This window comes from Phyllostomus discolor, chromosome 12, assembly GCF_004126475.2.
Source record: "Phyllostomus discolor isolate MPI-MPIP mPhyDis1 chromosome 12, mPhyDis1.pri.v3, whole genome shotgun sequence".
Lineage (NCBI taxonomy): Eukaryota > Metazoa > Chordata > Mammalia > Chiroptera > Phyllostomidae > Phyllostomus > Phyllostomus discolor.
In genome coordinates this window covers 28064419-28080835 of record NC_040914.2, presented here as the reverse complement: position 1 = coordinate 28080835, position 16417 = coordinate 28064419, and the positions used below count along the sequence as shown (strand labels likewise).

General features: G+C 47.7%; 1 long non-coding RNA gene across 1 annotated transcript; it reads right to left on the bottom strand.

The window, feature by feature from the left end:
- Positions 1-11986: 11986 nt before the first annotated feature.
- On the bottom strand, positions 11987-14902 carry LOC118497635. The gene is made up of 3 exons (XR_004900175.1): positions 14776-14902; positions 14091-14128; positions 11987-12275 (listed from the first exon to the last, which is right to left on the bottom strand). It is a non-coding gene; the product is annotated as an uncharacterized LOC118497635 (long non-coding RNA).
- Positions 14903-16417: the final 1515 nt, after the last annotated feature.

The window sequence follows — 16417 nt, the reverse complement described above, 5'->3', positions numbered from 1 at the left end:
TGCAGACTGGAAGACGTGACTCTTTTCCAAATGTGCAGACAGCACCAGGCTGAATAGGTCAGGAAGGATCAGGTAGACATGAGGCCCCCAAATATAAGGCCCAGGAACTGTCTCCAAAGAAATGGAGACGTGAGAGTTGCCTGACCGAGAATTCAAAATCACTGGCTTTTGTGTTTGTTTTGTTTATGGCTGGATGTTTTAATTTTTTTTATTAAATGCATTGGGATGACACTGGTTAACAAGATTATATAGTTTTCTATGATGTAGGATATAAAGCCAAAGCTGCTGCCTTCCAGAAGCTCAGTGAGCCATGGGAGAGCATGTGTAGACAATGAGAGGAAGCCAGGAAAACAAGTTTTTCAGTGAGAACTTTGAGATGACATCTGCAAGATGGTGAAATATGTAGTACCTGTCTTCAGTCTCGCTCACAGGAAAGAGACAGCAGCAGGCATCCACAGACACAGCACTTTTGTGGCTGCCGGCACCAGGGTTGAGGCTGAAGCGCCCTCCTTTGGCTCACAAAAGAAAAACGGAAAACACAGCATTCGAAGTGTAAGTGAGCATCTCACTTTGACCTCATCACCCGTTCCAGGGTGGGACAGCGCCGCACCGAGGGTGCCCTGGGCCCCACAGTTCCTCCAGTGGGGATGTCCTCCAGGAGACCCACTGAGCTATGGCTCTGTGCAGATCAAAGGGGGACTCAGGGAGAAGGGGGCAGGGCTGTCAACATCCTTGTTCCTGTTAAAGACAGAGCCTGAGCTGAGATCCTATCCCCTGTCCCCTCTGTGGAGCCCAAGAGGTTGCCCATGTGGCCAAGCATCTGGGTCAGTGGTTTTGATGGGCACGGGTCCCCAAGGGAAGGCCAGCCTGCCCTCCCTGCTTGGAGCCCATTTAGGAAACACCATCAGACAGAAAACCATCTGGCCTCACCAAATGCTGAGAGAGGCCAGAGGAGGAACAGGTGAAATGCTAGCTTCTAGTTGACATCCCTAGTTGACATCCCTGGGTGTTCAGCATAGGTTGGGGTACATGCTACAACAACAGCAATTATGGGGTACAGGGAATCTGGTCACTTCTGTGAGACCGATCCCAGGTGAGCTCTCAGGCAAGGAAAGCACCTTGAGGTCGCTTCAGACCACCAGCTCTCAGGCATGTGGCCAGCTAGGCATGGTTACATGAGGGGCACCAGTCAGCAGAGGTGTATTCTGTAGCCTAGAGCACAAGGCCCACCTGCTGTAGGGAATGGACTGCTCTGTGGCCTGACCACAAATGGACACTGGGGCTTACAGCAGGGCCAGAGGGAGGTTGCTTGTTGTGGGCCTCTGTGGAGGCAGTTTCGATCTTTGTCTTTATGTATTCTGACACAAACCAGCACCTTCGCAGTCTGTCACAATCATTGCTCTCTGGTGGCATAGCCAGGCAGCCTCCTCACAGTCACCTGTCGGGCCCCCAGTGGACCTGAGTTTGAGAACCCCACTAGGAAGCAACACCCTTTTGTGATTGGAGGCGCAATTGCAGGATGTGGTCACCAGGTGGCACCATAGCTACGCTGTTCAACCACTAGAGGGCGCGCGAGCACCTCCAAGCGTCCGGCTGCTCTCAGAAAAGCAGGTCATCTACTGAGGTCTTACTATGTGCTGGGATCATTGCAGGTTACATCCTCAAGTTCTTACAAGTGCACGTAGGCAGTTGTGCTTCTATGTGGCAGATGAGGGAAGTAAGGCTCAGAGAATGACACTGCGACTCAGTGTCCCCATTTACAAGACAGTGCAGTGCAACTCTGAGCAGGCAGCATGTTTCAGTGAGGTAACTATGGGTCAAGTGGTAGGCAGAATTTTGGCTGAGCTGTGTGTGCCCAGAAAATGGCATTTAGGTGTGTTTATTATCACTGTTGCTTGGTTATTATTATTAGCTACATTAGCCCTGTTTTGTCGGTCACTCCCTACAGCCAGGCTCTTTCGCAACACAGCAAGGGGATTCTGACTTTGAGCTGGTCCGTGGCCGCTGTGAGTCCTGGCTGCACTTCTCAGCCCCCCTTGCATCTGGTGTTCTGAGAAATGGCACAGAAGTCATGTAGTCCTTCAGCCACCTTCACCCACTCTCTTTTTAGATCTCACAGTACTTTCCTTAGAAACTGTTTCTGGGGTGACCCCTGCCCTGCCTCTCCTCCCCAGCTTGAGTGAAATAAGCACTAACTGGTTTATGGTCCCCTGGGGTTCTGTGCTTGTTCTCATCATAGCACCTCTCATACTTTCATGGTTGTCCATTTATTTGTTCTCCCTTTACCCCACGTCCAACAACCCCCTGCCCTGGGGCAACCACAGAGAGTCTTAGGACGAATGAGGAGGTACTCCCAGGTCTGCAGTGCCTGCTGTCAACCTGGACTGAGCAACTGTGGAGCCTCAGTATTTCTTTGTTTTGTTCCCCAGGTTCATCGAGATATAAGTGCCATACAACATGACACAAGTTTGAGGTGTTGAGTTGATAGATCGCTATTGCAAAAACGATTACCTCCTTAACTAATCCACTCATCCCATCACATCACTACCATTCCTTTAAAAAACAACAATAACAAAAGACTGCCACAGCTCCACCTAGGGCCAACTGAAGTCCAGTCTCGGGGATGGATCCCAATCCCCCCTACTCCCGACTCTACCCCACCACCTGCACATGATTCCAAACTGCAAGAGATTAAGTAAATGCAATAATGTTGCTGCAAACATTTGCAACCACACAGGACCAGACCTTACTGTAATTTAGTGGTTATTCTAACAGCCCTGGTCTTCAGAGTCAAAAAGAAAGAAGGGGTCTCTCCTGGGACAAGGGGGACCCAGGACTCCACGTTCTGATTCTGACAGCAATTATCATGTGTGTTTTTTTTTTTATGCCCCACAAGGCAACTGCCCACACCAGCTGGGTGTCCCACAATTCCACTCAGTTCTGAAGCTGTCTTCATGGAGATAAGGTCAGACCCCATAGGTTAAAGACTCAGTCCCTCAGACCACCCCACCCCCTACTTCAGGCTCCAGTTACAAATCTAGGTTGTTAGCTGAGCTTCTGACACCGCTACAGACCAGAGGTTCCCACGACCCCCTCCTAGGGTTTAATTTGCTAGAACGGCTCACAGATCTCAGAGAAACATCACTCATTCACTAGATCACCGCTTATTACTAACAGATAAACTCAGAAAACAGCCAGATGGAACAGGCATAGCGCAATGTAGGTGGGAAAGGGATGTGGAGCTTCCTTGGACCCCTCTCCCTGCGTGGTCACCAACCTAGAAGTTCTCTGAGCCCGTCCTTTCAGGTTTTTACCGAGGCTGCATACATAGGCCTGATTGAGTAAGTCGTTGGCCATTGGGGATGGATTTTCACCGGGGTCTCTGGCCTCGGAGCAACGTTCTGAAACAGCACCCTCACCTCCTTGAAGCTCCTGCCCAGAGCAGATGCCAACAATAGGGAAGCCACCAAGGAGCTCCGTGACCAGTGCCGCGTACTGACAAAATAAGGCTCTGAAAATATGGCTTTTCAAATAGGAGGCGTAATGAGTGAGGTCTCTGTAGAAAACTCTGCCCTCGACTTTCTGCCCCAAATCCCATCTTCAGTGTCTCAGACAGGGGCCATGTCAACACCCACTCCCACGTGCCTTGGACGCAGGTTAACCGGTCCTCCCATTCCGGGAACACCGAGCTAGGGCTGCGCTGCCCCTGAAGACCCTCTAACACTGCACGCAGGCGTGGGTGGCTTGTGAGGGTGCCAGTCCCAGGGTCCCCGCAGGCTGGGACTCCCCACCAAGGTGTCCTTGCGCTCCTGGTGCACCTCCCCGGTGGTGGGCGCCCTCCCCGCTGCGCCCCAGCACAGGCGTGTGCCCCCAGTGTCGCGCCAGGGCACGCACTTACCGAAGGCCTGCCCTCAACGGTGGCGCTCCAGGGGCCTCTTGCCTCGGTGCTTGAGCAGGTGCTGCTCCCAGGACGCTGGGTGAAATCCTTCCTACACGCCGGACATCCAAAAGCCTGTCGCTGGTGGACGTGCTCCGGTGCTGCCGTCCTGCGGCTACAGCCACACCTGCGCCTCCAGGTGGGCGCCAGGTGCGCGCGCAGGCGCAGTGCGCGCACGCTGCGAACCGCTGAACTGGTGTGTTTTCCCGTGCAGCCTCAGGGCCCAGGGATAAATGAGGCCTTCCACACTCGCCGCCCTGGCCAGGCTTCTTCCACCGGTTGATCCTCTGGTGGCTGAGCAGGTCCCAATGCTGCCGGAAGCCGTGTTCTCAAATCCCCAACGGGTGGCCTTTGACCTCCAGAATGGTCAGTGCCCTTGAGAGAAGATCCAGTCCCTCGGGCGGGTGCTGCCTCCAGGCTTCTCGGGGCTCAGGGCACTGAGTGACCTCCATGGTGTTCTCACGGGATTATTCTCCAGGAAGGCTCTGGCTCTCGTGTTTCCGACTAAGTCGCTCAAGCAGAAGAAGCTTGAAAATGCACATCGTCCACTACCTTTCCAAAAAAGAAAAACAAACAAAAAAACCAACGAATCAGTTTTGGGGTGAGCACCCTCCCCACCTCCGCAGCTTAGTGTGGCGCTGTACACAGAGGGCCCAAACAAGGTTGTTCCACGTGCACCTGTGGACACCTGAAGGACCTGATGCCTCAACTCTCTGTCTAGAAAACGGACTTGAGGCCCTGCCTCTCTTGTGGGCCTGTGGCTCAGACCGAGTACTGGGTGCACAGAGGCAGGCGGTGAGCACTGTCTCTTCATCCAGTTACGAGGGCACCCATCCCATCATGCCGTGTGTTTGGGTTGGGGGACTCCACACCATGGCCTCATTGCAATCTAATCACCTCCCAAAGGCCCCGCTTCCAAACACTATCACATCGGGGATTGGGGCTTTGACATATGAACTTGAGTGGGGTGGGGGGCGAGGGGACACAAACCTTCAGTCCACAGAACCACAGAACGCCAGCAGCTTCTATAAGCTGGAAGGGGCAAGATGGTGGAGTCTTCCCCACGCAGTTAGTTTAGGGATGGGGTGACTGTCCTGTTAATTTGGGGGAAGGGGTTAGTGACTAAATAGAGCAAAACAGGGGGCAAGCAAAGACCCCTTTAGGATCTAGGAATGAAATAAATTAATGGACGTCACGGGAGCACCGATCGGCCCAAAACACTTGATGCGTTTCCAGAGGTGGCTGTGATATACAACCAAGATCGAGAACCCATGAATGTACAAAGTGTACTTTAAAGTGAAACTTCACTGCACGGCCTCCGATGGAAAGCCAGTACCACTTGCCTGTACAAAACAGTACAAAAGAGACAGGAAAATTTCTTTTGAGATTTTCAGTCTGAAGAGATACAACCTGATACAGAAGAGGTTACCCATATGCTTATTCTCTCACTAACGAGAAAGCCTGAAAGAGAACTGAAACAATAACTTCCTGACCGGGTCAGGCAGATCCAAACCCCGGACCCCAGAGAGGGAGAGGCACCTGTCCAAACCTCCAAACATAAATAAAGACGCCAGCACCCAAGTGGTCACTGTATGCCAAGCTCTTGTCCTAAGTAAGGTTCCTTAAACTTCGCAACAATGGTAGGGAGCCAGGCTCTATCATCACCTTCATCTTAGATGGGGAAACTGAGGCACGGGGCGTGTGTACTTTGCTCGGGGTCACAGAACTAATAAGAGGCATAGAGGGGGGTTCCAAAGATCAATTCACAAAAGGGGCAACCGAGGCCCAGAGAGGGCGAAAGGGTCCCGGCCCACCCTTCCCGGGCGACCTGGAGGAAAGGGCGTGGCTCAGAATCAACAATCCCTTCACCTTTGCTCTCCCCACCCCCCCAGGGGGAGCTGTGACGGCTCGGGCAAACATGAAGGGGGCTGCTACCACAAAGACTAGGAATTCCATTCGGAAGCCGGGATGGAGGAACCAGAGGTCGCACTCACTTCCCAGGCACTTCGTCGGAGCCCGCACTTCTGGCCTCGGGAATTAGGCCCCGAGCGCCTCGCACACGCAGACTCGGCCTCCAGCCCCCGCGACCTGAGACACAGTCCAAGTAACTGAGGCTGGTGGACGCCGCTAGACTCAACGAACATTGGAATGCGCGCGAGGCTAACGCAATGCGCCCAGGCAGCCGTCACCCGTTCTTTCGAGAAGGTGTGGCCTCTCAACCAATCGGAATCCTTTTCCCAACCTGGATCCGCCTCATTGGTCAGGCTCCGGGCGTCTCGTTGTCTCCACGGCAACCCTCCGGCTGTGGGTCTGGGCAAGAGCGGCCCACAGACTTGTGGGTGTCGTAGTCTCAAAGGGGCAGAGAAACCGGAGGTGCGCTGGTTCATAAAAAACAGATTGTGACCAAAACGCTTACATCCAGAGATGACCTCGTGCTTAGAAAGAGCTTCTAAACGCTGTCGCCATCTGTTATTTGCTGGGGAAGCAAAAAGGGAGGAGTTTCCGCAGAGGCTTCTGGGAGTTGTAGTTCAGCGCTCTGAGGGAGAGCTGGGAGCTGGCCACTCACCCCAGATCCAGAAGTGGCCACCGAGTGACAGGTCTGCTGATAGGAGTGAGAAATGTCCCTTGACCCTGGCGTTCCCTCTTCATTTCCACTTTTCCAGCTCCTGCCACGATGGTCGACCTGTTTGCGAACCTCAGGGTCGGTTGGGGGCAAGGAGCAAGACGTTACTTGACGTTTCTGACAGTGAATGGTCACCACGGTAACAGCTTTCCTTTGCCTTGCGCTCCTTGCGTGGTGACGTCACACAGAGGGCCTCGAGGAGGCAGTGGGCGTGTGCTCTGGATGAGTGAGGCGGAGGAATCAGTTGTGGGAGGAGCTAGGGGTGGGACTAGAAGGTACTCCTGTGAGGTGTGTGAGGCTAGAAGTGTGCGTGTAGTGGAGGGGAGTGGATCAATTCATAAATTATATAAATGTCTAATCACTGTGTTGTACACCTGAAATAAAACTAATATAAAATAATAATAACTTTCAACTGTGATTGAAGAATTAAAATGATAGGGAAAAAATAACAATATACATAGGAGCACCTAGCATTGTATCTGTGTGCCTGCTTTGTATATCTGCCCAGAGACTTCCTTGGAATTCATTAACAATAATAATAAATTGAACCACATTAAAATAGATCTGGAGCTGCCTTACCAGAGGTACTGCTTTGCACACTTTATGCTGCAAATCTTTGGATGTGAAAATGGAGCAAAATAACCTTTGGACTGGACCCAAAGAAACAGTATACCTCCTCCCCCTCAAAAAAACTCCCTGATAACAAGAAAGCAGATATTATAACTGCTGGACTGATGACTACTGAACTGAAAACTAAGAACATTATTCAGAATTAACATTGCTGCCCTGCCTGGTGTAGCTCAGTGAATTGAGCATGGGCCTGCAAACCAAGGCTTCGCGAGTTTGAATCACAGTCAGGGCACATGCCTGGGTTGTAGGCCATGTCCCCAGGAGAGGGTGCACTAGAGGCAACCATACATTGATGTTTCACTTCCCCTCTTTCTTCCCCCTTCCCCTCTCTAAAAATAAACAAACAAACAAACAAACAAATAAATAAATATCTTGAAAAAAAGAATTAACATTGCTATATTATGTTATCTATGCCAATAACAATGCCTTCCTTTTATGGATGAATTGTTCCCTTCCCTGTCTCATAAATATTCATTGCTTTTTGTCTCTTAATCCCGAGCACTATTTATGCTCTGCCTGAATCAGTGCATCCCAAATATTTTATCTCAGGAAAGTGGTGTAGCCTCTCATGGGGAAAGGCCTTTTCATGTTTTGGTCAACACCTGTCTCTAGGGAAAGTGGGTCACGACTCACCTTCAAGATTTCCCCCTGCCTGCTCTGGGCCTGATGACAGGCTCCTGTTGTGCATTTATTCAGTCAACAAGTCATTATTAGATGCCCCAAAAGTGCCAGCAGCCAGAGATACAGCAGTGACAAACAGGCAAACAGCCTAGGATGTTATACTTTGAGCAAGGGGATGCAGGAAGAGAATGTGTGTCTCTCAATTCAGCGTTATTGTCATTTGGGTCTGATCACTCTTTTGCTGTGGGGTGCTGTCCTGTGTACTGCAGGGTGTTAAGCAGCACCCTTGTTGTCCCCCCACTAGATGTCAGGAGCAACACCCTGCTCTGCCTGCCAGTCGTGACAACCAAAAATGTCTCCTGACTCTGCCAAGTGTCCCCTTTGAGGGACAACACTTCAAACAACTGAACCACACTGGCCAGGGCTACAAACTCAGTTTTAAATAAAATTAAGACAGCCCCACTTCACCACTGCCATCAAACGGAAAAGGGTAACTGAACACACAGAGGCCATTGGAGGCATATAACGGAAGTTACCAAAACCTAACATCAACCACTGGGGCCGTTTCCTGTAAGCAAAGAAAACCTGTTCGTTTTAATGAACCACTTAATTAAAACTAGTTGGAAAATTAGTTACTACTGGGTTTCAGTGGGATAAAGGACATCACATCATCTTTGTTGCCTAACTTATCTGCAAAGAGTTGGCATTCCCTTCCACCTGTCATCAGCTTACTGGGTAGCCTTTGTGTGTTTGAGCAATTTCTTTCTTTTTTTCTTAAGGGGCAACCCTATTTGCACACAGACTTCTGTAAGAAAAGACAAATGCTTCCTGTAAGCTCAGCTCAACAGACACAATTTTGCGAACACAGCCACACCCACCCACCCCCTTTAATTAAGTTTTGTTGACTTGGGAAGTCCTTCATTTTTAAAAATATATTTTATTGATTATGCTATTACAGTTGCCTGATTTCCCCCTTCACTCCCCTCTACCCTGCACACCCTCTCCCACCCACATTCCCCACCTTCAGTTCATGTCCATGTGTCATAAGTTCTTTAGCTTCTACATTTCCCATACTATTCTTACCCTCCCCCTGTCTATTTTCTACCTACCATCTATGCTATTTATTCTCCATATTTTTCCCCCTCTCTCCTTCTCCCACTCCCTTGTTGCTAACCCTCTGCATGATCTCCATTTCTGTGGTTCTGTTCCTGTTCTAGTTGTTTGCTTAGTTTCTTTTGGTTTTGTTTTAGATGTAGTTGTTGATAATTGTGAGTTTGCTGTCATTTTACTATACATGTTCTTGTTATTTTCTTTTTCTTAGATAAGTCCCTTTAACATTTCATAAAATAAGGGCTTGGTGATGATGAACTCCTTTAACTTGACCTTATCTGAGAAGCACTTTATCTGCCCTTTCATTCTAAGTGAAAGCTTTGTTGGATAGAGCAAACTTGGATGTAGGTCCTCAACTTTCGTCACTTGGAATACTTCTTTCCAGCCCCTTCTTGCCTGTAAGATCTCTTTTGAGAAATCAGCTGACATTCTAATGGGAACTCCTTTGTAGGTAATTGTCTCCTTATCTTTTTCTGCTTCTAGGATTCTCTCCTTCATTTTTACCTTGGCTAATGTAATTATGATTCGCCTTGGCGTGTTCCTCCTTGGGTCCAACTTCTTTGGGACTCTCTGAGCTTCCTGGACTTCCTGGAAGTCTATTTCCTTTGCCATAATGGGGAAGTTCTCCTTTATTATTTGTTCAAATAACTTTTCTATTTGTTGCTCTTCTTCTTCTCCTTCTGGTACCCCTATAATTTGGATGTTGGAACATTTAAAAATGTCCTGGAGGTTCCTAAGCCTCTCCTCATTTTTTTTTAATTCTTATTTGTTCATTCTTTTCTGTGTGGTTGTGTCTTTCTTCCTTCTGGTCCACTCCATTGATGTGAGACCCAGCTTTCTTTCCATCACTATTGGTTTCCTGTGTATTTTTCTTCATTTCACTTATTGTAGCCTTCATTTTTTCATGTAATTTGTGCCCAAAATCAACCAATTCTGTGAGCTTCCTGATCACCAGTGTTTTGAACTGTGCATCCGATAGGCTATCTCTCAGTCGCTTAAAACGATGAGTTCTGGGGCTTTGATTTGGTCTTCTGTTTGAGCCATCTCTCTCTCTCTCTCTCTCTCTCTCTCTCTCTCTCTCCCTCTCTTTGGTCTGGTTGTACCTGTTACGGTGAGGGGCGGAGCCTTAGGTGTTCATCAGGGCTGGGCACCCCCGTCGCTGTGTGGTGACATTGTATGTGGGGGTGGGGTTGAGAGGGAACAATGGTGCTTGCTCCGTTCTCCATGGGACCTCAATCCCTTTTGCTGTTTCCCCTGAGCAAACTGGTCCCTTCTGGTGTTAATTCCCATGTGGGTGGGCTTGTGCACACAGTGGGACCCTCCAAGGACCTCTCCTGTGAGGCTGGGTGTCTCTCTGTGTGCCTCAACTCCCACAGGTGTCCTCAATCAGTGTCCCGAGGCTCTATTTCCCAGCACTGGGATCCTGGGTTGCGCGCACTGCCTTGCCTCACAGTCGCCGCCTCACTGGGTCTGCCAGTTGCCACCACTCGGCTGGGGTCTGCCAGCTGTGGGTTGCACACTCAGGGCCCACCCGCTGCAGTTTTGCTCGCCTGGGATGCCTCACGCACCAGTCCCAACGCTCTCTGCTCTCTGCGCCGGGAGAGGCGCCCAGCTGCCTGACTCCGCCCCTCCTACTGGTCTGGATGAATGGGTCAATTTCAACTTCTTGGTTGTCCGACTTCCATTCAGATCAATTTTCTGTCAGTTCTGGTTATTCTGTTTCTAAATTGTTGTCATCCCTATCTTGGTTGTGCAAGGAGGCAAAGTGCATCCACCTATGCCTCCATCTTGGGCAGAAGTCCGGCAGTCCTTCATTTTAAAGGTGTTTTTAGAAGCCCAGGTAACCATTGGAGCTAAAGCATGTGAAATTACCCTCTGAGGAGTAAATTCTTTATTTCCTTATCTATTGCTTCACCACTGTCCTTCAGCAAAGTCACATTCGCCAAGAACAAACACAATGACAAGTCCAACCATGACCCACCCATACTATAGGACAAACCCTTGGTCCTATACCAAAACATTGACAAATGAATTTATGTTTACATGTTTTAAAGTATTTTTAGGTCTTGGCTGGGTAGTTCCATTGGTTAGAACATTGTCCCTATGTACCAAGGTTGTGGGTTCAGTCCCAGGTCAGGGCACATACAAGAATCAATCAATGAATGCGTGAATAAGTGCAACAACAAACTGATGTTTCTCTCTTACTCACTCTCCCTTCCTCTCTCTCTCTCTCTCTCTCTCCAAGATCAACAAATTTAAAAAATTGTGTTTTTTAAAGATTTTATTTATTTATTTTTAGAGAGAGGGGAAGGAAGGGAGAAAGAGAGGGAGAGAAACATCAGTGTGTGGTTGACTCTCATGTGGCCCCCATTGGGGACCTGGCCTGCAACCCAGGCTTGTGCCCTGACTGGGAATCGAACCAGTGACCCTTTGGTTCGCAGCCTGTGCTCAATCCATTGAGTTACACCAGCCAGGGCCATTTTAACCAACTTTTGATGAACCAACTAACAACTGTCGCTGATCATGATAATAAGAGGGACTTTATACCACTAATGTCCCCATTTTATGGAGGAAAACATGCATTGAGAGACAATAACTTTTCCAAGTTTGCACATTCAGCAAGGAGTGAATCTGGGCTTTAGACTCAAGAAAACTCCCCAGAGTTTCAACCAGAACTCCAGACCTTGTCAAGTACCAGCAAGACACAGGCAGTCTGCAGAGCTGAGACACTTGGAGCAGCTATATCTTCAGATCTTTATTTCCTCTGTATAAAGGAAATCCTAAACCTTTATAAAAAAAAAAGAGCTTTTGGAATGAGTAAAACCTGGATCAAAAACCAGCTCTGTCACTTGCATGACTTGGGACAAATTATCAATCCCTCTGAGCCATAGTTTCTTCCTCTAGAAAGCCGGCAGCATAGCAGAACCTCACTCTGGGGTTGTTGCCAGAATTAAGTGATTTATATGATTCTTGGCATCCCCTGGCTCCCTACATGTTACTAATTCTCTGTGTTGGGTGAACGGAATAACCAAGCATTCAGCCATTTCAACAAGTGTACAGTTTATTATGGAAACAGTGAAGAAGGGTTGAAAAGAGTCTGGAAGAAAAGTTGTGGGGGAAACCCCTACTAATTTCCCACTTGGCTACTCTCTGGACCCATCACAGACACTTTCCCACTGTGCCTCTGGCCTGGCAGATGTCATTCCTCAAAGGGCCCAATTCGTGACTCTCCACATTTGCAGTCCAGGGCACAGAGAGGTTTCTTGGGAGGTGAGACTACCTGGGAGATGAGGGACCCATGAAGGTTGAGCTAAGATGGAGCAGGGTGGCTAGTAAGAACAGCAGGGGTCACTTCTAAGGAAAAGAAGAAAAAAGAAAGCAATGTATTAGTGCATCAGTTTGCATCCTAGACCATTGTCCTCACTCACTCTGTCCCTCCAACCCCCATGTTGTCCCATCACCTGGGACACACATCCATATATCTCAGTCAGGCTGCCCCTCCCCATTACTCAGTACGAATATCTCTTCAGAGAAGGGGTCTTTTGACCAACTAGTGGAAAGAAGGCACCCTCCCTGTTTCCACAGGAGGCATCCTCTGTGTCATAGAACCCTGTCTGGCCTTCCAAGGAAACACTGTGATTTACCATATTTTGCTGTGTATAATGCGCACCCATGTTTTTGTGTGCATTATACACAGGATTGTTATACTCATGGTAATCATTATACCTGTCTATAATGGGCATGCCTATTTTTCCCTCAAAGCTTTGGGCAAAAAGTGCACATTATACATGGAAAAATATGGTAGTTTGCCCCCTGCCCTCCCACTACAGGGTGACCTCCATGAGCTCAAGGACCTCTTCTGCTGTGGCCCCACTGTACCCCCAGCGTGGCACACTGGAGCACACAGGCTTGGGGCAGGGAGTGAATATATAAGGTTTGCTCTGGGCACTGGAGTCCCAGGGACAGATCAAGCAGACTTCTTGCTCCCAGAGTGGTTCACAGTCTAGTGCAGGGGCCCACAGACTACAGCCTGAGGGTGACTCTAGCCTCCATGTCTTTTATAATTTTTTTAAAAAGTTGTGGTAAAAGCCACATAACATTGATCATTTTAACTAACCCAGCATGTGTTATAGAGTAATTGCTAAATAAAAATTTATTGAGTTTCTTAATAACTTAAACATAGAATTATCAAGTGACTCAGCAATTCCACTTCTAGGCATGTCCCCCAAAGAATTGGAAACAGGTGTTCAAACAAAAACTCATCCACAAATGGTCATGGCAGCACTATTCACAACAGTCAAAAGGTGGAAACAGCTCAAATGTCCTTCAGCTAGTGAATGGATAAACAAAATGTAATGGGATACCCATTACATGGGCAATTCAGCGACATAAAAGGAGGAAGTACTGATCCATGCTACAGCCTGGATGAACCTTGAAAATAGTATGCTAAGTTAATAAAGTCAGGCACAAAAGGCCATATAGTGTATTATTCTATTGATATGAAGTGTCCAGAGTAGGTAAGTCCATAGTGAGAGAGAGTAGATTAGTGGTTGTTAGGGGATAGGTGGAGGGACTGCCTGTGGAGAAAGAGTTCCCCCTTGGGTTGATAAAAATTCTCTGGAGCTGGATAGTGGTGATGGTTGCACAACATTGTGAATGCACTAAAGGTCACTAATGGTAATTTTCATGTTATGTTCCCTGGCTGATATGGCTCAGTGGACTGAGCACTTGCCTGTGAAACAAAGGGTCCTGGGTTTGATTTCCAATCAGAACACATGCCTGTGTTGTGGGCCAAGTCTCCAGTGGGGGGTGTGCATGAGGCAACCACACACAGATACTTCTCTCCTTCTCTTTTTCCCTCCCCTCTGTCTAAAAATAAATAAACCTTAAATTTTTTTCATGTTATGTGTATTTTTCCATAAACAAAAGAAACATAAAACATATTAAGATAATTCATAAATTAATTCCTGCAGGTCTCCAAATCCCTGTCACTATGATGCAGTGGCTTGAGATTAAGAAGGATGAACCTGCATCTTTTTATACAATTCTATGACTGTATGATTGGAGCATCCAAACCCACCCAGGGTTCCCTACTCTAACATCATGCAGTTGGGCCCAAGCCCTTCCACCCCAGGAATGAGAAAAAACCCCTTTCTTGCCACAACATACCTGTTGTCCATGTCTGGGCTACAATAGTGGCAGTAACACTGGGAGGTTGATGAAGGAGTGAGCCAGAAACAGAGAAACGATATGGTTGAGGCAAGTCACCTTGTTGCCTTCCTCCCCGCCCCCCACTCCTTCCTCCCTTTTTTCCTGCCCTCCCCTCTTTCCTTCTATCCTCTTGTAACATCCTGTGGTCTTGCCGATCTATTCAGCCTCACTCCTCACTTCTCACTTCACCCACATCTTCTGCCTCACCTTCCAGTATCTCCAGAAAAATGGTAAATGCTTGGTCTTGAAGAGCTTCCTTTATGTGAAGGAAGGGTGAGAGAGAAGGGGTGAAGAGGGAGAGGGATAAGGAAAGGATAAATGAGTGATAGTGTTTCAGAAGAATATCTGGGGCTGTGTTAGTACAGAAGGAAGTAGCTGCTATGCACGTCCAAGGATGCAGGAAGAGATGAAGAAAGGGAGGGAGGGAGGATAGGAGGGAGGGGGGAAGGAAGGAAGGAAGGAAGAAAGGATGGATCTGATTTATAGAAGAGGAGCCTCTTCTTCTATACTTCTATACTTGTTTGCTTGGCGCTTCTTTGCCCCACTCCCTCCCTTCTTTATGCTCCCCTTCCTTCTCTCTCGTCTTATTCCCTCCTTCTTCTCCCTCCCTCCCCCCTCCCTTAGGTACCAGGCTCCCCCTTACCCAGTCTCCTTTATTGTAAGACACAAACAAGAAGGTGACCATCATGTAGGCGCATTTCAATATGTTCCATTTGTTCCTTTTCCTGGGTGGTTTCTTGGTGGGGGTGGTCGTTGGGGGAAGCTTAACTGGGAGAAGTGGATGGCAATGACCTCCCCTGAAGGCATGCCCTCCCTGTCTAGAAATGCTTTCTCTTTATAAGTCTCCCTTCCAGCACCACACCCATGTCTTCACCTGCCCCCTGAATTGAAATGCTGCTGGGTTCCTCTCCTCCATCTCCAAGGCACCAGCCTCAGCAGGTATGCTGTGACCAACTGTCCCATGGACTACCACTGTTCCAGCCTCAACTCCATACTTCCTTTCCCTCAAACTACTGCCCACAAGGCTGCTAGGATCTTTCTAACCTCTAAACCTGACCATATCACCTCCTCATTTTATACCTAATGTGGTGCACACATGTTGTTTTTACCTACCCAACATTCTTTCTATATTTAAAAAAAATTTAAAACTCTAAAAAGTTTTTTTCCATGATACTTGACATAATTGTAACATTACATTCATTTTTGGTGTACAACATAGTGATTAGACATTTATACAACTTACAAAGTGATCTCCCCAATAAGTCTAGTACCCACTTAACACCATTCATCCTTATTATTGTGTTATGCTGTACTTCTTTTCTCATTTTACATTTTAATGAAAGTTGCCCTGGCTGAGTGGCTCAGTTGCTTGGAGCATTGTCCTGCCCACCAAAATGTTGTGGGATTGACCCCCAGTGAGGGGGTGCCTAGGGGAGGCAACCAATGGATGTTTCTCCTTTACAGTGATCTCTCTCTTCCCTTCTTCTTCCTCTTCCTCTCTCTCTTCAAAATCAATAAATATATCCTCAGATGAGGATTTTTAAAAATTAATGAAAATTTTACATACAAAGCTCTCACATTTTACAAATACACTGTTAAAATTAAATACAAAATGAGGACCGAACTTGAAAATTCTCTGAGCAGATAAAACCATTTTAAGCCTCACAAGCTGAACCAAATCTAGCTTATTTCATAAACATAAGCAAAATTTAAGTGTTTTTTTAATGCCTCTGATAGTCAGCCCTGCCTTGTGTGGCTCAGTGGATTGAGCTCCAGCCTGTGAACCAAAGGGTTGCTGGTTTGATTCCCTGTCTGGGCACATGCCTGGGCTGCAGCCCAGTACTCAAGAAGCAACTAATCTATGTTCCTCTCATACATCAATGTTTCTCTCCCTCTCTTTCCCTTCTCTCTAAAAATAAATAAACAAAAGTTTACTAAATAAATAAATGCCTCTGATAATTATGAAAGGAATTTGTCATCTTCCCCAAAATGGTACAAGATAATCTCGAGATGGATCCTACTCCCACCTGGAAACCACTATTGTACTAACCATCATTGTAAGGAGGCAGCACTTCATTATCTATCCTGTAATGTCTTGCTTGTGAGCTTTACATCAGTTTTGTACTTGGAAGCTCCCTGTTTGAGAACTTCTCTCACATGAACAATAAACTCTTATTTAATACTATTTAGCCTTGGCTGGTGTGGCTCAGTGGATTGACTGCTAGTCTGAGAGCCAAAGGGTCACCGCTTCAATTCCCAGTTGGAGCCCATGCCTGGGTTGCTGG